At 45.4% G+C, this 23,163-nt stretch overlaps 1 protein-coding gene across 5 annotated transcripts in view; it reads right to left on the reverse strand.

Annotated features, from left to right (window-relative positions):
- Positions 1-23,163, reverse strand: part of IL1RAPL2 (interleukin 1 receptor accessory protein like 2) — a 398,901-nt gene that overhangs the window by 195,731 nt on the left and 180,007 nt on the right. Inside the window, exon 2 of one of the 5 annotated variants that reach the window (XM_053273786.1) lies at positions 10,087-10,163. The exons of the other annotated variants lie outside the window; for them this stretch is intronic. The gene's annotated coding sequence lies outside the window, so the exon portion shown is untranslated. The remainder of the gene's footprint in view (positions 1-10,086; positions 10,164-23,163) is intronic. 5 annotated transcript variants of the gene reach the window in all.

Here is a 23,163-nt window from a genome sequence, read left to right on the forward strand (position 1 = left end):
TGTGGGTGATCTTCCCAGAGCAGCCCCATCCTCTGAGGGGGAACATCTTACAGTGCTCACATGTAGTCTCCCATTCCAATGCAAATCAGGGCAATCCTGCTTAGCAAAGGGGACAAGTCCTGCTTGCTACCACAAGACCAGCTCTCCTTATCCCAGCAAGGCCTTGATTATAAGGATATAGGGCTCAACATATTTGGAGGAACATGGCAGATTGAATGAAAATAAAAGTGATGGCAAATAAAGGTCTCTGTGAAGAAGTTGCAAGGTAAAGCAAACTTGCTTCAGCAAGTACTGTCTTCTACAAGACCCATTCAACCTGCAAGATGAGAATCATGTTATGAGAGCTGGTATCCAGGGAATCAACTTAGCCAGCTCAATAACCTAAGCCTATATGCTAAAGAAAATGGATACTATTCACATACAACCTCAGCAATCCATTCTTGACTCTACACAGACAAATCCGATTCTAGAATTATAGGAGACAGAGCTATGCTACAGAAGGAAAGCCCTGTTCATTTCCTTTTTCCATTTTCTAATTTCTAATTGCAGCTGCTTTCTCTTGTCACACACACAGAAAGTCAGTGGAGCCATGAAACTGAGTAGACCAGAAAACAGCAAGTGGTTCTGGTCTAGTCAGTTTCACTCCCTGAGGAACAAAGCGATTGACAGAAAAGAAATGTTCCTGAAAGACATTGATCCAAGGAAGAACAATAATTGTATATACGTAAAACAATTCAAATACTTTAAAAATAGCTCCCAAACTATTCCAAAGGGGTAAGGGTGATATTTGTCATGATCTGTGACATCTGCACCGAAACTCACTTTATTGCAGAAACTGAATTTTATTGCTGTAGTTTATTGCTGTAGTTTTGCCTGTGTACTGCTAGAAGGGCAATTCCAATGGTAATAGGATCAGGCATCTACCACTTTTTCAATGACTGTAACCATAAACAAAATTTCAAGTTGATATACTCACTGTCAAGATAGCATCTCCATATTTTTACAAAACCTGTTAATATTATAATGTCTGAGATGTACAATATATGTCAGTATGGTAACAGAATCTAATCATGTCCAAAACTTCTGATTCAATTACTGATGTATTTTGCATGTTTCATACACTACCTATAATATTTAAGGATCTTGTCAGAAAATGGCCTTCTGCTAGGAGACCTTGTCTTGCCTCTGTGTGTGTGTGTGTGTGTGTGTGTGTGTGTGTGTGTGTGTGTGTGTGTAATATCAGCTGGAAAATTTGCTTATGGCTACAGTCATTGAAAGAGTGGCAACATGCCTGATTCCATTACACTTAAGATTGCCCAGAAGTAATACAGAACTCTACAAAAACAATTGGATCAGAGACCACAGATTTTTTTTTATTTAAATGTGTGGATGAACTGTGGATACTGACAACTCTAGAGAAGGACTCTGAAAAGCCACAGTCTTCAGGATTGAAATCTAGAATTGCTACGAAATTTCACCTGGAGTGAAATGCTGAGGCAAATGAGTCCTGAAAGGACAAATGCCTCCAAGTAAGGGTTTGTATATCCTTCAGTCGTCACTCAACTCTACAGAAAGCAGAACCTGATGTGTGTTTGGAGGTTTCCTGTTTGTGCAAAACCAAGGAAACTTAAAAGAGTTTCAATAAGCATAGCAGAACTTTTGCAAGGGAGGTGGAGGAGAACATTTTGTGGTCAGCCTCTAAGAGCTGTGAGAGGGTTGGGAGATCTATGGGTATCATTTTCAGTTTAAAAAGAAGGAGAAAAAGTCAGCAAGCACTATTGGGCAGGGCCTCATCAAACAGAAGAACCTGCCAGGTCTGCCAGACACCCTGAAAGCTCTGATGGCAGCTTTTGAGATGAAACCTTTTTCTCCATCCCTTGCGGAAGGGCTGTCCAGCAAGCTGCAGCTGATGGAGAGAAATGTACACCTGAGCTAGCAGGTAAAGGTGTGTCTGAAATGAGAACATACAGCAGGCTGAGCTTTTTGTGATCTTTCCTATATATCTGATCTCCTAATTGACTGCCAGAAGCTGCGGTGATGGCCACTAGCTTAGAACAGATCAGCAGATGTATGGAGGGCACATCTATGACATTTTTAGTGACGGCAGCTCAACAGAACCTTGCTTCAGAGGCAGTATGGCACTGCACACCAGCTGCAGATCACAGGGGAAGATGACTTGCCTACATGCCTTGCTTCTTGGAAACATCTGGTTCATTACTCACTCTGGGAAACAAAAGGCTGGACTAGGAAATGGAGCACTGGTCTGATCTTGTGTGATCATGGGCAGTTTCCAATCTCTCTTAAGTAGTCAGTGGCTGAAATCCCACATCCGAAGTGGCTGAAATCCCACTGAAGTAAATGAGACTGAAACAGCTGAACCACACACAAGATCACAGCCTCTGTCTTCGCTGCCAGCCATTACTCTTTGAACAGTTTCTGCTCTCGCTCCTGCCATCCCATCCTAACATCTGGCAGAGCTAATTTCAACTCCAGTAAGCCAATTAACATTTCCACTTGAATGACAGGGGGACCTTTGCTTGAAAAGGTGCTGACCCATCTTCAAGACTAAGGTTTGTCATTGCTTCTCTCATTCCGATTAATTAGCTGTATGCAGGCTGTAGAATTTCAATGGCTCCCACAATGAGAGAACATGCATATATTTCATTAACAGCAGAAAAGATGCTTCCTAGTCAAAAGGCCTTTAGTGAGTGATTAAAAAAGGGAAGCATGTGAGGATTGTTTGACCAGCAAGCACAAGCAGTGCATGCAACAATCAACAGAGTCTATCTCAACAGCAATGGGTTAAAGCTTCATATGAATAACACAATATGAAAAGGGTAAACCTATAATCTCTGCTCCTATGCAAACCCCACTTGAATGAGCGTGAGGTGGGGGGGGGGCCTTATACAGGAAGTGAGCTTGTTGAGCGATGGGCAAAAAACCGCATTCTGGCAACATTATGGTTACACATCCACATTTATCACTTGAAGATCCGTGGTGCTACCAAATTCACCCCTTGACAAAATTTGCAATGGAACGCTTTGTGTCCTAATCCCTTCCCACTCCCCATAAGATCTTTTTTTTTTACAAGACATGGAGATGTCTATAGAGCCTATGCATTCTGGAAGTTTGTGTAGAAGTGAACATTTAAATTGCATGTTAGAGGCTGTTCTCAAGGAGAAGCCAAGCCTGGAACCATGCTGAGAACCCAAGTCAGTAACTACTTTCATTGCCCAGGGTGGGAAAAATCCCAGAGTGTGCAGTAAGCCTTTATAGCTGTTCCCCAAATAAAACCCAACAGAACAATGATTGCTTTCATATCTCCCAGTCTGGTTAAAAATACCCACCCCACCATGATGATGATGAGGATGAGGATGATGATATGCATACCAGATGATATTTCTTTTAATCCATGAAGTTGTTCTGTGCCTCGGGTGTTTTTCTTCTAAAGATTTTGTCAAGCACATGCAGTTCACAGATTATCTAACCTGGTCTCAGAAGCTGGCAAGGCTAGATTTGAAAACCCACTTTGCACAGCAGTCCCATGTTAGTAACTACTGGGGCTATCGAGTTGCAGCAGCATCTTAGATCTTAAAGGTATCCCATGTACTGGAGTGAGTCTGCTCAGGCACCAGTGACCAGCATGGGTGGGTGGAGTCAAGGCATGATTCCAAGGGGTAGTAGGCACCCCCCACAAAATATTTTCTGCTCTCCCTTTCACTTCCCCATCCACCAGACTGGAACTTTACAGCAAAGTGGCAGACAATACAGTCACAAGATATCATGGCCCTATAGCTTGAATTAATTATTTTAAAAGGCCTCTGTTTAAAGAGAAAGCAGCAAAAGCCAATGCAGCCAGGCAGTAAGAGACTCCTCCAGCCTCCCAGCAGCCAGGCCAATCCCTTAGCTTCCTTCCAGGACAGAAAGTGGGCTGGGCAAGACCATGTCTCACCCAGCAAGGGTGTGTGCAGGGTCTTCTCCCCTGCAGATTTCAGCTACCCTGATATTGATCTCTCTTTCCACCGCACTCTTTCCTGCCACATGGTCTTTGGCGGGAAGAGAAAACAAGCCTTGAAAGCAGACTGGAAGATCAGTCTCACCCAAAAAGACGGTGTTTTCTAAAAGGAATCTTGCCCACTTTCTTAACGTTTAAAAATGTCATGCAAGCTTCATTCATAAGAGTCATATTAATTACCTTACCTCTAAAGTATTATTTATAGTAAAATCCTCACTCTTCTAATAATGTTCTCTGCCACCCTTTCACTGCCCATACTCTCAAAAGAGGATGCCAGAACTCATAGCCCTGGTAGCTTAAGAACATAGGAAGCTGCCATATATTGAGCCAGGCCATTGGTCCATCTAGCTCAGTATTGTCTTCACAGACTGGAAGCGGCTTCTCCAAGGTTGCAGGCAGGAATCTCTCTCCCAGCCCTATCTTGGAGATGCTGCCAGGGAGGGAACTTGGAACCTAGATGCTCTTCCCAGAGCGGCTCCATCCCTTAAGGGGAACTTCTCACAATGCTCACACTTCTAGTCTCCCATTCATATGCAACCAGGGCAGACCCTGCTTAGCTAAGGGGACAAGTCATGCTTGCTACCATAAGACTTAATGTGTGTAGTAAGCCCCTACAGCTTACTACATGGCACAGCTGTACAAAGAGTTTTGGGGCTTCCGAAATCTAGCCTTGCCTTACCAGCTCCTGAGACTAGGTTAGTATCTAAGAGCTGCTTGTGCTTGGCAAAATTTACAGAAGAAAAATGTTTGAGGTGCAGAACAACTTCATGGATTAAAAGATATATTTGCTCGCATGCATATCAGCATCATCATCAGCATCATTATTATCAGGGTTTTGTTTTTCCCAATTAAGAGAGACATGAAAGCAATCATTGTTTTATTTTCCCTGTGCCTCTTGTGAAAGAAATGATATTTCAGCTTGGCCTTGACAGTGTAATAAATGCAATTATGACTATTTGCATATTAAAGCCATTTTTGTTATGTCCTCATTGCAAATGTCTCCAACATGATGACTTTGAAAAGAATTCCCTTTGCAAATGTACTTATGTCAGATCTCACCTAATCTGAAATCAAGCTGTGTCAGGCTGTCAGTTTTAAGAATTCTCTTATGCTTCCCCAAATCTCATCTTAATCTCTTTTAAAATGCGTAAGATTCTGCATAATTGAAAGTAACCAGCAGTTGTGGTGTCTTAATACTCACGCAAGGCAAATAAACGGGTGCCAGAACCCCCCTTCCAGCAAACTCTTTTGAAAAGCCAAGCTAAATTCTGAGTCTCCGTGACAACCTGCCTAAGGCAGCAAAGCCCATTATAATGTAATATTTTGCCAGTTTAAGACCGAATATTCAAAAAGATGTCATCAAAGGTGATGAAAAAATGAAGCTTTTCCTTTCTTTCTCGGGGACAGATCAGGATGCCTGAAGGTAATCAACGTCAGAAAATATAACCTCATTTGTGAGAAGACGGGGAGCTTAAGAAGGCACAACTTTTGCTAGAGATGCAGTTGAAAGGAAAAGATGCCAACTACTTGACAGCCATCCTGTAAAAACAAAAAGCCTCTTTGGAGACGAGGAAGAACTCTTGTACTAGCGGGCCAAGCAAAGTGGATGGATGAGTTACGTTTCTGAAGCTGCCAACCAGCTCCTCCTTCAAAGGGAATTGAATTATTTCATGGAGGAGAATCGCTCTTCCAATGGCTACACTTCAGGAAGGCTGTATGGTGTCTCCATCTTCAGGGCCCATATCATCTACAAACAGTGAGAGGGCTCTCTCTCTCTCTCTCTCTCTCCCCCCCTCTCTCCATGCCTTGCTTGTGGGCTTCTTTGTGTTTTGCTTGTGTGGCTACTGTTGGAAGGAGGATGCTCTCTACCACACAGATCCGTTGGTCAGATCCAGCAGAGCCACTGATGCCTCAAGCTAGTTTTGGTATCCACTTTAAGCAATGAACGGGGCCTCTGGGAGCTACCCGGACTAAAATCAGTGGCCACTGGAACCAAGGAAGATGACTTATACCGAGTGGGACTGATCAGTATTGTCTATGCTGACTGGCAGTGACTCTCCAAGCTTTCAGGCAGGAGTCCTCCCCAGCCATATCTGGAGCCGCTGCCAGAGAATGAACCATGATGTCTCCCATCCAAATGCAAACCAAGCTGGACCCTGCTTAGCAAAGGTGAGAACCCGTGCTCTCTGTCACAAGACCAGCTCTCCCAATGGCCTTCCCAATGGCCCACTGCCCCTTCTGGCAGGCAACTTGGGACTGAAGAGGGGATATAGATAGCATAGGAATTTGCTTTATACTGAGTCAGACCGTTGGTCCATATAGCTCAGTACTGACCACCAAGACTGGCAGCAACTTCTCCAAGGTTGCAGGCAGCAGTCTTTCCCAGCCCTCTCTTGGAGATACAATGGCATCACCCCTCTGCAAGTTCCAGCATAGCTGCACTGCCCAGGTTTTCTCTGGCTTGCCTATAAATGGTTCTAGCCCAGTCTTAAGGAATTTTGCTCAGGGAAATCCCTGCTGCTTTCCAAAAACCTGAACGGCACAGACGTCTTGGTCTCCATGAGTTTGTCTATAAGAAAATATGAACAGCCGTGCTGGATCAGCCCCAAGGAAGCCTATCTAGTCCAGCATCCTGTCTCACACAGTGGCCCACAAGATGCCTCTGGCAGGCCCACAGGCAAGAGGTATGTGCATGCCTTCTCTCTTGCTGTTGCTCCCCTGCAACTGGTATTGAGAAGCATTGTGCCTTTGAGGCTGGAGGTGACCTATAGCCACCAAACTAGTAGCCAGCCACCAACAGACCTGTTTCTCACTCTGTCTGCCTGCCTGCCTAGACCCTCATGCAAGATCTGCCATAGTATGTTCCTCTGAGCTCCAGTCCATTTCCTCTGAGAGACATACCTCCAAAACCTTCCTATCCTGACTCATACAGGTACTGGATTTGAACCAAATTTGTGGATTGGACTAAACGTTGCTGCTTTATGTTGTTGTTGTTGTTGTTGTTGTTGTTGTTGTTGTTGTTGTTGAGGAAAACATTAGATATCAAACCAGGATGAAAATAAAACTAAACATTATTCAATACTTCCAGAAATTTAACACCCTATACTAATGTTTGCTCAGTATCATCCCTGCTTCAATGGAACTTGAATGTCGTTAGCAGCTACAGATATCAATGAACAACATAGCTGAAACTGAATTTTAGAAATATAAAGTCAAAAGTTAATGAGATTTAAATTCGTAACAGCCAATGTTTTCCTTTAAAGAAAACATTATCGATTTTAAAAGAGCAACTTAATGAAAAAGAATGGGATTCATTTGGATTTTGCATGAATGGTGTAAGTGATTAATTGTAAATAAGAATATGCGTCACAACAAAATGAATAAGCAGAAGCTATTTACATATTTTGGGCCATTTAACTACACATTCTTGAAGTGCCTAATCACCCAGGAATCATTTTCTTAATTGGATTTTGGGTACACATGAAAGTGAAGACCAGGAAAGCAACTGTAAAGCAACTCTCTCTACCAGATCGAGCTTCTTGCTGCCTTGAAGTTAATGATTTGCTTTCCTCTCAGCTCTGGGACCCATAAAGATGAGAAGCCTAACCATTCTCCTTAGCTTGATAAATATCTGCTTGGTTGTGTTAAGTGGAGAAAGTAAATTAGATCCAAGGGCCAGACTAAGTATAGAAAGTCCCCTGTCCACCCAGCCCAAAAGCTGCAGCAATTGTGACTGAATGAATGGAGGCCAGAAGTTGGACCAATGTCCATTAAAAAGCCAGAACAAGTTGAGAAATCCGCTCCAACAGGAAGATGTCCAGTTCTTCCTGCCCCCCAGAAATACTGGCACTCAGAAATGCAATCCATGTTGTGGGGTTAAGATTCATTCATATTAGAGGCAACTTTAGTTTCCAATACTACTATATTTATCTGACTCCAAGTCTAGGTTTTTTCCACACACAAAAATTGTATATTAGAAATAGTGAGTTCTTCTTAAACTCAGAGTCCTGTACCTTTTGAGTAAATGCAGGTATTACCTGTATTTAACGTCTACTTTTTAAGGAGTAATCTTAAATTCAGAGTCGTCTTTGATTCAGGTAAATCCAGTAACTGTATTAGTTGAATCTCTGGACCAGTTTTTCAGTAGAAATAAAGGTAAAAACCATAGGTGACTAACCTGTACCCTTGGTGCCATTGGCGATGCAAGCAATGGGGCATTCCTGGACAGGAGGGTTTGTGGGCCTGACTACAGCACAGGGCTAGAGCGGGACACTGATGCCCCTCCCCAGTTCAGGGTAGTCGACTGGAGACTTCACCCATACTTGGTTTTCTTAAAAATACAACTGTGGGGAGATGGTGGACTCTGTAGAAGTTTATAACGTTATGCATGATGTGTGAGAGATGGTCTTGTGGTAGCAAGCATGCATTGCCCCCTTTGCTAAGCAGGGTCTACCCTGCTTTGCATTTGAACAGGAGACTACATGTAACCACTGTAAGATATTCTCCAAAGGGGATGGGGCCGCTTTGGGAAGAGCACCTGCATGCTTGCTTGCAGGCAGAAGGTTCCAAGTTTCATCCCTGGCAGCATCTCCAAGATAGGGCGGAGAGAGACTCCTGCCTGCAACCTTAGAGAAGCCGCTGCCAGTCTGTGAAGACAATACTGAGCTAGATAGACCAATGGTCTGACTAGGTATAAGGCAGCTTCCTAGGTGCCTAGAAAGTAGATAGATACAACATTTCTTTCCCACTCGCACTATTAGAAACCAGGATCATCTAATCAAACTGATTGACAGATTCAGGACAGACCCCCAAAAAGTCCGCCTTGAGATGACATATAATTAACTCATGGAATCTACTCCCTTAAGACACAGTGAGGGTCACTAGCTTGTATGTCTTTAAAAGGGAACTAGACAGATCCATAGAAGATGGGTCTATAAACAGCAATCAAGCGTAACGGCTATATGGAACCTCCATGTTTAGAGGTAGTATATCTCTGAACAGCAGCTGTTGGGGGATAAGCAATGGGGGCGCACGATTGCCTGTGTGCACTTCTTGTAGGCTTCCCAGAGGTCAACCCAAATCATTAACTTCAATCGCTGGAAGCAGAATGCTGGATTAGAAGGTCCCTTAATCCAATCCAGCAGGACTCTTCTTCCATTCTGACAAGGCTTGGGGACAGGGATGGATATACCAGCCCTCTGTGGGCACTACTTTTCAACCCGTGGCTACCACTTGCTGGGCTATACTGCTTTAGGCTTCAGGCAGAGGGCTGCACATGTGAACCACCATGGGGTTGGTTCACACATGCAGTGGTGGAGCCAGCCTAATAACAGTCCGTGTCCACCCCACCAGCGGCCCCATATGTGTGATGTCACCTCGCTGGAGGGAAAGGAAGGGAAATATACACAGCTGGGCAACACGTGCTGGCTGAAAATGAGCTTTGGAGGGCTAGGGCGGACCCTCTGGAAAACGGGACACTCCCTCTTTGCACGTGACATCACGCACAATGGGGGCTCCAGCGGCCCGGGTTCTTTGAACCTGTTCGCTCAATGATGGCTCCACCCTTGCACACATGCATTTTCCTCACTTGATTGTGACCCCACCACGGAGCTGTGATTTGCATGTGCGGATGATCCACAGGAACATAGGAAGCTGCCATATACTGAGTCAGACCCTTGGTCTATCTAGCTCAGTGTTGTCTTCACAGACTGGCAGCGGCTCCATCCAAGGTTGCAGGCAGGAGTCTCTCTCAGCCCTCTCTTGGAGATGCTGTCAGGGAGGGAACTTGGAACCTAGATGCTCTTCCCAGAGCGGCTCCATCCCCTGAGCGGAATATCTTAAAGGGCTCACACATCTAGTCTCCCATTCATATGCAACCAGAGAGGACCCTGCTTAGCTAGGGGGACAAGGCATGCTTGCTTAACCACAAGACCAGCTCTCCTCACAGGTCATTCCTCACATCTGCCCCCGCAAAACATTGCAATTCAATTGTTCACACATTCATCTGAAAACTATCAAGCGAGGTACGCTGGTGTGAACCAGGTCACAGTCAAACCCAGTTCCCTTCCCACCTTTTGAAAGCTTGAAGAAACTCCATTTAAGCCTGCTGTTTGCAAAAGTAATCTATTTCCTTTGTGTCCATTTCTTCCTTAAAAACAAAAAACAAAACAGATGTTCGCAACATCCAAGTAGAAAAGATTATAGCACACATTTCTAGAGAGAGAAATATATGTTCACTGTTTGTAGGCAGCCAGCAAGACTAACATGCTAATGAAATTCCACAGGACGCACTTTCAACTGAGGATTTCTTTTGTTATAAAAATGGTCTACCGAAGACGCTGTCAACTGAATTTGGTTAGCACTGACACACTGACAAAACTATGCTAATATGACATTTCTCTATCCTCCTAACTCAGCTCCTGCCTCATGTTTCTGCCTCCTAACAATGAACCATGACAATTTCTCTACAAGTCCTTGGTACTGGACTCCATGACGAATGTAGATTGTGGTGCCATTTTTGTGTCAGCATCCTGGTTCCATTGCCTCTTAACATGGCCATCTGCACTTTGATGATCAACACAGGAAGTGTCATCCAAATGACACTTCTATTGCATATACGGTTCAAATTATCTTTGCAATGGAATGTCAACTCTCATTTCTTCGACAGCGTTCCAAATGGGACTGTTGTGTACATTTCATTGGAAAATGTAACTCAGCCTTCTAGAGTCTGCAGAACAGGTAGGAAATAAGTATCGTAATGGCCCGTTCTCTGTGTGGCTTTTGGCTTATTCCAGGCCTGCTCAACTTTGGCCCCCAAGCTGTTTTGGACTACAACTCGTAGGCCAACATCTGCAGGAGGGCCAAAACTGAGCAGATCTGGCTTATACTCTTAACTAGTGTTCCCTGTAACAGGGAATCAGATGTTGTTGACTACAACTCCCAGCATCCCCAGCCAAAGGCCACTGCAGCTGGGGATGCTGGGAGTTGTAGTCAACAACATCAGGGATTCCCTGCTGCAGGGAACCCTGCTTTTAACCCTCATTCCCAACTTTAACCAAGCTTTAAGTCATGTAACGATGGGAGGTTTCACACATAGCACCAGGCCAGAGCTGCCGGGCCCCCAGGAAGGTGTGTCATGGGAAGGATATGCTGAGATTGGGCATGTTGTACAAACCCGCCAATCTCCGCATATTCTACCCTACTTGTGGTATGGAACCCAATATCTATAAATAAGGTTTAAGTTAGGGACAGATGTCGGGTTCCATACCGCAAGCAGGGTAGAATATGCTCAGATTGGTGAGTTCATACAACATGCCCAGTCTCAGCATATCCTTCCTGACACTGGAAAGTCAGGCTCACCTGCATTTCCAGGGCCTGTTTTCAGGGGCGGGTTAAGAACTCAAGGGCCAACCTCTGTGTGTGTATAGACAGACAGACAGACAGACAGACAGAAGCTGCCATATACTGAGTCAGACCCTTGGTCTATCTAGTTCAGTATTGTCTTCACAGACCGGCAGTGGCTTCTCCAAGGTTGCAGGCAGGAATCTCTCTCAGCCCTACCTTAGAGATGCTGCCAGGGAGGGAAATGCCAGGGAGAGCTCCATCCCTTGAGGGGAATCTCTTCCACTGCTCACACTTCTAGTCTTCCATTCATATGCAACCAGGGCAGACCCTGCTTAGCTAAGGGGACAAGTCATGCTTGCTACCACAAGACCAGGGCGCTCTCTCTCTCTCTCTCTACATACACACACACACACACACAAGGAAGGAATTAATAAACCTCTCCAAATTAGTTTTACTGCCCTATTATAATCACATCAGCCAGCTCTGGGGTCATTTGTCTCAGTGGCTGTAACTTTGCAAAAGAAAGGTAGAAATAAATTGTCTCCGTTCCTGTTTCATTGAGCGCATTCTTCACTTTCTGCCATTAAACACACTTGGGTGGCCTTCCTGAGTTTATACTTTACAAGGGCTCCGAAAAAGATAAGGCCACACACAAGCCCTGGCAGAACAGATTCGGAGTGCACAGTAGCCAAGTTCAGAGTCTGCCACAAAAGCAGCTGAAGAACCATTTAAGTGCGTTGAGATGAATTGCTGTTATGGCCCAAACTTATAAGCACCACCATCACTTAGAGAGAGTCCACCAAAAATATTGTATTGCTTTCATGAAATCCCTCAGGTTGCTTGCCCTCCAAATTTGCCTGGAAATTTTGCTTAGGAAATATTCCATGAAAGCCCATCCTAAAAAAAAACAAAAACAATTTGGGGGGATTTTCAAATAAACTCTTTGGAGTTTCCCCCCCGCTTCAATTCCTCAGGTGTTTGTCTAAGCCAGGACTTTCAAATTAACTGCAAATATGGTTTTCAGTGACATTCAGTGCCAGGCTTAGGAACAGCCTTCTTTCTTTCTTTTTTTCTTTTCTGCTGTTTGCATGGGAACACCAAAGTGAGGCAAAAAATGGTGCTATTGGAGAGAAGCCATCACTCCCTGGTCGACCACATGCTTTGCATGCAGAAGGAGCCAAGTTCAGTTTCCAGTTAGAGGAACTCGGGCAGCAGAGCTAAGAGAAGCCAGAGCTCAGTAACGGAATGTGCTCATTTTCACAACCAGCAGCCCCACCCAGTATGAAAGCTGTAGCCCGGATAGGGCTGGTCATGAGAAGCAGTGAGGTCGCTCCCGATCCCAGTGCCCTTCTCCAGGTAGCCTGGGTCTCAAACCCAGGCTAAAAATTGAGGCAGCCATAGCTTCATAGGAACATAGGAAGCTGTTGTATATTGAGTCAGACCTTTGGTCTATCTAGCTCAGTATTGTCTACCCAGACTGGCAGTGGCTTCTCCAAGGTTGCAGGCAGGAGTCTCTGTCAGCCCCATCTTGGAGGGAACTTGGAACCTAGATGCTCTTCCCAGAGCAGCTCCATCCCCTGAGGGGAATATCTTCCAGTGCTCACACTTCTAGTCTCCCATTCATATGCAACCAGGGCGGACCCTGCTTAGCTAATGGGACAAGTCATGCTTGCTACCACAAGATCAGCTCTCCTCTCCATAGAGCCAGGGGAAGGAGGGACCCAGCAGTGGGAAATCCCCCAATGTTCCACACTCCTCCTCATGCAGTGCATTGTGGAATTCTCAGAGGCTCCGATTCCTACCACACACACCCCAGCTCCCAACTGCCACACTTCTCTTATGATCGTGCAGATGGCGGAGCCTTGGTTGGGCGTGGGATCATCTGGCAGAAGGCAGGTAAGCTCCTGCCTTCTCCTCAGCCCTCCCCAGCCACAGCAGGTGTGGCTGTGTGAATTTTTCTGTGAACACAGAATCCACAGTGAGGTCATACCAGTGCAGAAACAACTCTTCCCAAGATCTTTGAAAACTGCTACTTGAGGGACTAGACCCTAGTACGAATGAACCCCCAACAGCTTCACGTGTTCGTGAGCCACATTTGCAGGATGTGGTGTGGGTGGCACCGGCTTCCCCTGTGATTTTCTCTAGCAGACCACACAAAAGAATTGCCAAGTTGGATTTCTAAGGCAGCTGAGCAGCACCGAGAAAAATTTACTAATGAGTGGGCAGCTTGGTAAGGGAGAATAAACAGGATGCTTGGATTTGAGAACAAGGGTGGGTTTGTGAAGAGAGGAAGAGTTCTAAAGGGCATGGAACTGAAAGAACATTTTTGGCTTTTGGCTTCTTTTAAAAAGGCTGAACTTGATGTTGTTCAAGATGGAGAGCGAGAGAAAAGATTGAGAGAGCCGTCACTGTCGGCTGTTTGCCAAAGGGCTGTTTCAATGTCATTGCGTGGAAAAAAATAAGACACCGGTCGTGACTCTGATTAAAGTTTAATTGACTTCTGTTTGCCTTGGCTCCGTTAAATCACACAATAGCCATTAAGCATTGCTGGAAGCCAATAAAAAGGACTCACTCCTAAAGGGTTTGTTTGTTATTCCTAGCTTTTTGAAGCAATTCCTGTTTAAGCTTTTAACATCTGTACTTACACAAAAGGGAATTTGCTTCTACAGCTTAGACAAAGCCTGATTACTGGTTAATTCAAGGAAGACTTTTGGTTGTGCATTTTGGAACTCTTCCCATGGCTTGCAGATCCACAGCCGATGGCGGAGTTGAGGAAATGTGGTGGGCTTTGGATACGGAAGTCCTGCTCTGGCACATGAAGCGCTTTCCAAGTCTCTAAATTAAACTGGATTAGGGATGAACTCAATTTTTCGTGGTTCAAATTGCACAGTAAGAGCTGGCATTTCAGAGAGCACAATGTTTTCTCTGAAGAAGTTGTACTTCCCACTGCCAGTCAGTTTACACAGTACTGTGCTAGATGGACCAATGGTCTGACTCTCTATAAGACAGCGTCTTCTGTTCCTAAATATAAACAATTAAAACAGTTAATTACAACCAGTTAAAATTTTCACTTGAAAGCCTGTCCAAAAAGATGCATTTTCAAGGCCTTTCTAAAGGCCACCAAGGATGCCAAACTTCTAATCTTATCAGGAAGTATGTTCCAAAGCTCAGGAGCAACCAAAGAGAAGAGCAGGGCCCGAGTCACCATCAGACAAGCTGGCAACAACTGCAGGCAAACCTCCCCAGACCCATGGGAAATGAGGATCATGCAGAAGCAGGCATTCTCTTGGGCAATATGGGTCCAAGCCATTTAGAGCTTTATAGGTGATCACTAGCATTTTCTCCCAGAAACATATCAACAGCCAATCCAATGATTTTAAAACAGAAGTAATGTGGTCTCTCCAAGTTACCCTGGAGACCAACCTGGCTGCCAAATTTTGGATGATGTGGAGCTTCTGGGCTGCTTTCAAAGGCAGCCCTATGTAGAGTGCATTGCAGTAGTCAAGTCTAGAAGTTATTTCATTCCCCAGGGAGGTCACCTGGCTCCAAACACTGTGCCCTTTGAGTGCCAAGTGAAGACCTATTTATCTTCTTTGGCTCTCTGGAGATTGAAGCCGGTTTTAATTTTGCTAAAAAACAACAACCATGTAAGTATAAGAACAATTATAACAACTAACATTCCAATCAACCATCTTCTGTCGAACCTTCCCTTCTGTAAAACAAAACTTTGCTACACTTAAAGTCATTAAATCATTCATATCTGATAAAAGATAAAACTTCGCATACAACATATCAGAACATCTTTTAACATTGGCAGCAAGTAAGGAAGCCTGGGCTGGTTTTACTGGCGCGTGAGAATCACCAGGAGCCCTGCAGCTCCTGGCAACAAACCCGACTCGAGCCCACCTTCAAAACAAAGCAAGCGCTCCCTTAACCTTATGTGTCCCTACAATTGTACTTGATTTGGTTCATATTGGTCCAGGCATTGTGAAGTCGACGGTGTGGGGTGGACACACGGACACACAATGCCAGGTGATCTCATAAGTCTACTGGAAAGTAGGCTAAAAAATAGAGAGTGTGTCGAGAGGGATGTGGCAAGCCATCTGAGACAGTACCTACGAAAGTTCTCCAATGCTTCTCCTTGGGAGAAATGTTGAAATTCCTCTTCAAATTTCAGTTGCTGTTCGGAAGGAACCTGGATATCCTCTTTCAGATTTCACTTTGGAGAAATTTTGGTTCCAACCCCAAAGGGAGCAGCACAAGAATGGGAATGGGAGAATCAGCCAAAATTTGCTTCTTCACTGCTTTATGGAGACAAACCAACCCAAGCTGAGCACATTGAAGAGATGCTAAATCACTGCAGTGTGCTTATGCAGCAAGTCAGCAAAAAGGACTCTGTGTTGGGTGGTGTGTGGCAGGAGGAGGTCAGATACACTGTGGGTCAGAGCTGGTGTTGCGGCTTTTCAATTTGGTTTTAAATGACCTAAAGATAAGCTGTCTTTGTAGAGAGGGAAGGAATATGCTGACACCGGAAAAGGGCAGGTGGTGTGAATAGAAAAGGAGGCTGTGAGCGGGACTCTGGATTGCTGAGGAAGGTATATTATGTGACACCGGCACTTATCCCCATCATATCTGAAACCCAGAAGAGAGAGGCTGAGACTCCCCAACCTACTATACTAATTACGCTTTGGCTGAGGGCTCGTCTACCTATGCACAGCAGAATGAGGGGGATGAATAGCTAACTTTTTAAAATGTTGCTCCACATAAAAACTCACAGCAACCAGGAAACCCAGACATTCCAGAAAAACGTTCTTGCCTAGTCCTCCTTGTGCAACACCCGTTTCCCACTTACAGGAAGTTTCTGACATATTCAAAAGTGTGAATTCACATCCGTAACCTGAAGTGGTACAGTGAATGGGGCCCTCTCGGCCATCTACCACCTCTTTCTGCTGCATGCGTACAGCCATTATCTAGTGCGACATACTGTGGGAGACATGGGGATGCTGCCGAAAACAGCATCTTCTGGTCTTCCTCCCACTCTCAGTCGTCTATAGGTAGCATTCACAGAAACACAGGAAGCAGCCTTACACCGAGTCAGACCCTTGGTCCATCTAGTTCAGTACTGTCTACACTGACTGGCAGTGGCTCACCACCGTTTCAGGCATGAGTCTCTCCCATTCCTTCCTGGAGATGCTGCCAGGGATTGAACCTGGGACCTTCTGCATGCAAAGCAGATGCTCTACTAGTGAGCTCACTGCCCCATCCCCTAAGGGAAATATCTTACAACAGACAGTGCTCATATGCAGTCACCCATCCAAATGCAAACCAAGACAGACCCTGTCTAGCAAAGGAGGTAATTCATGCTCACTACTGCAAGACCGGCTTTCCACTCCAATTGACCCTGGTATGGGACATCATCAGGTCATGCATTTCCCACCCCTATCAGAAAATGATGTGCAGAAGGCCCTCAGATTTTCCCGGACCGAGAATGAAAGCTTTGCTAAGGCTGTCATGTGAGCTGTTTTTGCACTGACCTCCTTTCAAGCCACATCCCCAAATTAATATCTGTTAAAGCAAAACGGTAAGGTACTCCACAATCCCACATTGAAAGCTCGTAACAGAATTCCACTGCTGTGGCTTTTACATTCCCACCCTCAAGGGGCTTGCCTTGCAGCTGGCAGGGTGGGCTTGTCATGCTTTAACTCGCAGAAACGTGCAGCAGCAATAGCTTTGCAGAAACATAATCACTGCAGACGAAAGTGTGCTTTTGATGGAACTAATCAAGCATGTACCCAAACTAAAAACAGCAGATCAGAGGCAAAGAGGGCAAATCCGGATAATTGCTCAAGAGTGCACCACCACCAAGAGAAAGAGAGAGCTATTATCATTGTTACTTAAGGCACTGGAAAAAATCCCAGCCGCGGCTCAGATGAAATCTCCTACATATCCTTGCACAGGGCCACTTTGCTGGCACAGGTTCCTCAGAGAGAATAGCTCCCCTTGTTGACAGCAGCTGGGAACAGGCTCCAAGCAAACTAGTTTCTTGCATGCAAGCTGTATTGGTTCTTGCTTTGGTCCCATGGGATACGATGCATGCAGGGATGGCTCAAGACTTCTGTGTGCCTGCGGTGGAGTGCCAACTGCTACCCTGCCTATGCACACTCTCCTCCCCCTCCTTCCCTTTTTAAAGGAACAGGAGGGCATCTTGTCATCTCACCGCTGTCCCAATAATCCACCACCTGAGGCAACCGCCTCACCTTGCCTCAAGGATGCAAGCATTTAGTTCCATATTTGTAGCCCAGTATAAGTTGGTCAACGAAACTATTTTGAATCTTCTCCTCTGGGATAAACAACAATGCCTAAAATACTTCGGACACATGATGCTTGCTACCACAAAACCAGCTCTCTTCCTGAGACCAGCTCTCTTCACTGAGCTACAACCCCATCACCTAAGGGGAATAACTTACAGTGTTCACATGCACTATCCCATCCAAATGTAAACCAAAGCAGATCCTGCTTAGCAAAGGGGACATTTCATGCTTGCTACCGCAAGACCATTTCTCCTCCCCTCTTCCAGTGCTCACACTTCTAGTCTCCCATTCAAATGCAACCAGGGCTGACCCTGCTTAGCTAAGGGGACAAGTCAGGCTTGCTACCACAAGACCAACTTTCCCGTCTCAGAGGAGACCATAAAAGACCATTAAGACCATAAAAACATCAACAAGCAACAGCCATTAAAAAAAACAAAGACGCAGCAACCAAAGAGGAGAGAACGGCAACCCCTAAGGGGTAAAAGCCTGAACCAATAAATGAGTTTTCAGTTGTTGATTTTTGGAAGCAGCCACACAAGTCAGAAAACGGATGCTCACTGGGAGAGCATTCCAGAGCCTGGGGGCAAACACAGAGAAGGCCCTGTCCCACATGCACGGCAGTCAAGCCCAAACCAGGGCCCAAACCATTAAGGGCTTTAAAGACTTTCCCTGCTAACAGAGCAAGGAGGCACCTTTTGAAAGTGTTGATTCTCTTGTAATGAGCAGGGGGAGAGCAACTGACCCTATCCAGCCCCAGCACAGCATCCCTCCAGTGGCTTTTGCTGCAGTTTGTCTTCTGTTTCTTTTCAGATTATGAGCCCTTTGGGGACAGGGAGACATCTTTATTTATTTTCACTTCTCTATGTAAACCGATTTGGGAACTTTTGTTGAAAAGTGGTAAATAAATATTTGTTGTAGTAGTAGTAGGGTCAGGGCTGCATAGGATTCCAAACAATACATTTAGGATCATGCTCTCATTTACATCCTTTTAGCTTCCTTTGAGATGTTCTGCCTGAGCTGGAGCATCTGAATTTGCCTGGAATTCTGCTTTAGGGGGATATTTGTGGCAACACTACTTCCAAATGCACAGGAGCATCTGTGTACAGATAATTTGGCTTAGTGGCTCTGCTCTATCATCCACACTTTGTAACAAATAAAAAACACACACACCCTGTTATCTTTCAGTTCTAAAATAATGACCTTCGAAAGATTGCCCCAGTCCCAGACTTTTCCACTTTTCACATTACCCGGTTGTCAGAGCCTCTACTGTAAGACTCTAGATCCTCCGGGGACCAAGTCTGAAGCGGACTTCCTCAAGGTAGCACACAGACCCAAGCAGATGGACAAGCTACGGCTTTTTCTGCAGCAGCCTTCCATGGGGTTTCCTTCAGCCAATCTGATTGTCTCCGAGGAAATCGAGCTATACACCTGACGCATCTGTGCTCAAAGACCCCCTGCCTTTAAAACGACTTTTCGGAGTGTTTATTGGAAACAACAACATTAAGATAATGACACGGCTGACAGTGAAAAATGCACTCGGGAGGCAAAATAAATGAAATCAATTAGTATCATAAATACAGGCCGCATTCTTATTGTCCTGCGTGTCAATTACTGAGACCAAACATGCCAAGGAACGGCAAGCATATTGTGGATATGATCTCTCAAAAGAAAGAAGAAAACAGATAATCTGCTGCTATTTTCCATACCTGCTATAATTTAATTGTTTACATTAGGTGGAAATACAACTATATGTCTGTTTCATACCTGTTGTAAGACAGAATATTTCCGAACAATAAAGTGTGTTTTAGAATGCATTAGTTTAGAATGCATTAGAATGCATTAGATAGAAATCCCAATATGATATGTTTTATTTATTTATTTATCTATTGAGAAAGGAAGGAGATGCGCTTCTAACCAACAGCTCTGATAAAATATATGTTAAAGGAATGAGGGCTTCCAACCCCCTCTTTCTTTTTTGAGGTCACCTGTCATTCTCTCTGAATTGGTCCCTGAGCAGATCACACAACAGATGGAAAAGACCAGTTTGACATGACTCTTTGGCTTAATTATAGCATCACCAGGACAGCATATGGACTTGGTATGCACAGAATAATTTCTCCAAGGAAGTTTTAGTAGAAGGTAAATCCAGTACTAAGAAGCCACCTAATGGCACACCGGGGAAATAACTTGCCTAGGGAGCAAGAGGTTGCCAGTTCGAATCCCCACTGGTATGTTGCCCAGACTATGGGAGACACCTAACTCAGGCAGCAGCGATACAGGAAGATGCTGAAAGGCATAATCATCTCATACTGCGCAGGAGATGGCAATGGTCAACCCCTCCTGTAGTCCACCAAAGACAATCACAGGGCTCTATGGTCGCCAGGAGTCGACACCAACTCAACAGCATACTTTACTTTTTTACTTTAAATCTAGTACTGAGCTTCACACTCACTTTTGAATATTTATGTTATTGTAAAGTAAAGGTAAAGTTGCGCCATCGAGTCAGTGTCGACTCCGGGCAACCAGAGAGCCATGTGATTTTCATTGGTAGAATACAGGAGGGGTTGACCATTGCCTCTTCCTGCGCAGTGTGAGATGATGCCTTTCAGCAACTTCCAGTATCGCTGCTGCCCGATAGAGGTGTATTCCATAGTCTGGGAAACACACCAGTGGGGATGCCTATGTAGCAAAGGTGACAATTCAGGTTGCTACCACAAGACCAGCTCTCCCCACTGTCAATGTACAACCACAACAGTCTGGACAGCACTGGACAATTGGCTCTTATGTTCTAGGAGAACACTTGGAGTATGAAAAAAAGCTTTGAAGAAAACATTATACATCATTTCTATACCCCTTTGGGGCCAGGAAGGGCTGAACCTCATCATTAATATGCCAACCTTTCCTATAAAGTACACACAACACACTTGCAAATTAAGAGTCGAAAGTTGCACATCTCCACAAGAGACTCTTACAGTATGTTTGTACCAAACCCTCCTCAAAACACACCAATGTCCTTCTAGTTCCATTGTTTTCAGTAGTAATTGTGTCAGGTCCCTGGAGCAGCCAGAAGATTGTACAGAGTCAGGCTGACTTCACGATCCAACAGTGCTCTGTTTTGAAAGATTGGGTAAAAGGAAACAGACACACACACACAGCTTGTTCTCTCCAGTTTTGAAGGAATGATGTGCTCTTTCAAGTTGGGAAAGATAGAGAGAAGTCACTGCACGTTTGATCAGCAGTGATAAGAAAGGCATCTATTCTAAAGCCATTTCAAAGCATTCTTTAAGATTAAAATTAAAATACGGTTACCTTAACATTTATTTTTTAAAAATCCCACTGAGTTACATGACTTTATTTATTTATTTAACACATTTTTATACTGCCCACAACGCAAGTTCTCTGGGCGGTTTACAACAAGACAATAAAAACAACCAATAAAAAGATTTTAAAAAACATTTCGACCATTAAAATTTAAAACATTAAAACTACTAAAACATAATTAAAACAATATCTAATTAAAAGCCTGGGTGAACAAATGTACTCATAGCCACACACAAGTCAAGCCTGTATAAGGTGCATCGATCTAAACATGCATCATTGCCAACCAGGGTGGCCTGGATGGAGTATCTGAGTGAAACGTGAACGATGATGCAGATGAAAGAGGCTGAAAATGTCTAGAGTCCAGACCATGAACACGGCGGGATGAATTGGTAGAACAGACGTTATTGTGTCAAACTTCAGATAGGGGAATCACACTTTTCAAATATTCCTCTCTCTATTAACTCCTCCCTGCAAGTAGAAAATTAGCAGAGGGAGGGATGGGAGAGGCTAGAATCTGATGTGCTTGTTCCATACTTTCAAGGAGTTTTCTTAAAGCCTGGGAAAGCATTTAGAATCTCGGCCCCTGTTTAATAAGGACTGGTCACCGACTTCTAATTGTTGGGCAGGGGCACAGAAGCACTGCCCCCCCCTTGCCACAATGCCATGAATGGCCCTGTGCCACCAGTGCCTGGGGGCTGCCAGGGAGCCCCTCACCCCTCCTCTAGGGCACTCCTCCTCTAGGGCACTCTGTTTCCCCGCCCCACCACACCCAGCCAAAGAAAGTGCTGACTGGCTGGGAGCAAGACACACAGCCCCTCGGCTACTGCAAGCTGCAAGTGTGTTGTTTGCTGGCTGGGTGTTCTTCCTCTACCTTGCTTGGAGTGAGAGAGAGAAAGCAAGCACCCAGCCGGTGAATGTAGCACTTGTGGCTGCGAGAGATGGACGTGGCCCATCAGCCCTTCCACCCAGTGAACACTTCATTTGCTGGCGAGGTGTTTTCCTTCTCCCTTGCTTGGAGTGGGGGAGGGAAAGTTCTTAAGAGAAGGCCTTCTTTGCCAGGAACCCTGCCGCCTGTTACAATCTTCTGGGCGCTTCCCAGATTACACCTACAACCGCTGTAAAATGCTTCGGCTTGGCGGAATCGAATGCACAACGTAATTAAAGGGTGTGGCGCAAATCCACCAGCAGGGAGAGCAGTCTTTTCTAGTTTGCCCGAAACTCCCTAAAACGGAACAATATAGCTGTTTTTAAACAATGTTGTAGGACTAAAACGCAAGGAAAAAATCCGAAACAAGGCATCGAAAATGTGAACAGCACCTTGCTGACAGCGCAGGGACTGCGACGTCGATACACAGGCAATATGGAAGCACACTTTGCAGATCCGTAGTGACACTTTGGTAAGCGTTAATCTGGACAGGTCCGGTTATGGTTGCCACCGGCTCATCTGGTGGTGACTCAAGACGGGGCTTTCTCTGTGGCTGCCCTGGGGCTGTGGAATATGCTCCCCGCTGAAATAAGAGCATCTTCTTCTCTGTTTGTTTCCAGGAAGCCCCTCAAGACTCACCTGTTCTTGCAGGCCTTTAATCAGAATTAATTTTAATTTGTTTTATTAAGCTTTTTATGCAGAGGCAGAGCCACCAGTGGGCAAATGGGTTCAAAGAACCCGGGCCACCACCCCCAAGGCTGTGCCTCGCAGCCCCAGACATGCCCCCCACTTCTGACGTCAGATGCGGGGAGCATTATTTCACTTCCAAATGGGGCCGCAAAGCCCCTTTTGGGGCCAAAATCGGCCAGAGTGACTCTCCCTGCCTTTTAAAGGCAGGGAGAGTCAAATCTGGGCTTGCTGCCAACGCAACAGGGCTGATCTCCCTCCCAAACAGGGCTGTGCAGCTCCATTTGGGAGGGAGATCAGCCCATGTTGTGTTGGCAGCAGGGCTGGAACAGCTCTCCCTGCCTTTAAAGGCAGAGGGAGTCACCCTGGCCGGCGCAGCAGGGGCCGATCCCCTTTCCAAGCGGGGCCCCGCGGCCCCATTTGAGAGGGAGACCACACACCCATGCCTGGTGTCAGACGTGGGGGGCGTTGCTAGCCGGCCCCCTGCATATGATGTCAGATGTGGGGGCGGGGCCAGGGGGGCACCGTGGCGTCCGAACACAGGCCGCCTCCAGCCTCCC

The sequence above is a fragment of the Hemicordylus capensis genome, chromosome 11 (assembly GCF_027244095.1).
Source record: "Hemicordylus capensis ecotype Gifberg chromosome 11, rHemCap1.1.pri, whole genome shotgun sequence".
NCBI lineage: Eukaryota > Metazoa > Chordata > Lepidosauria > Squamata > Cordylidae > Hemicordylus > Hemicordylus capensis.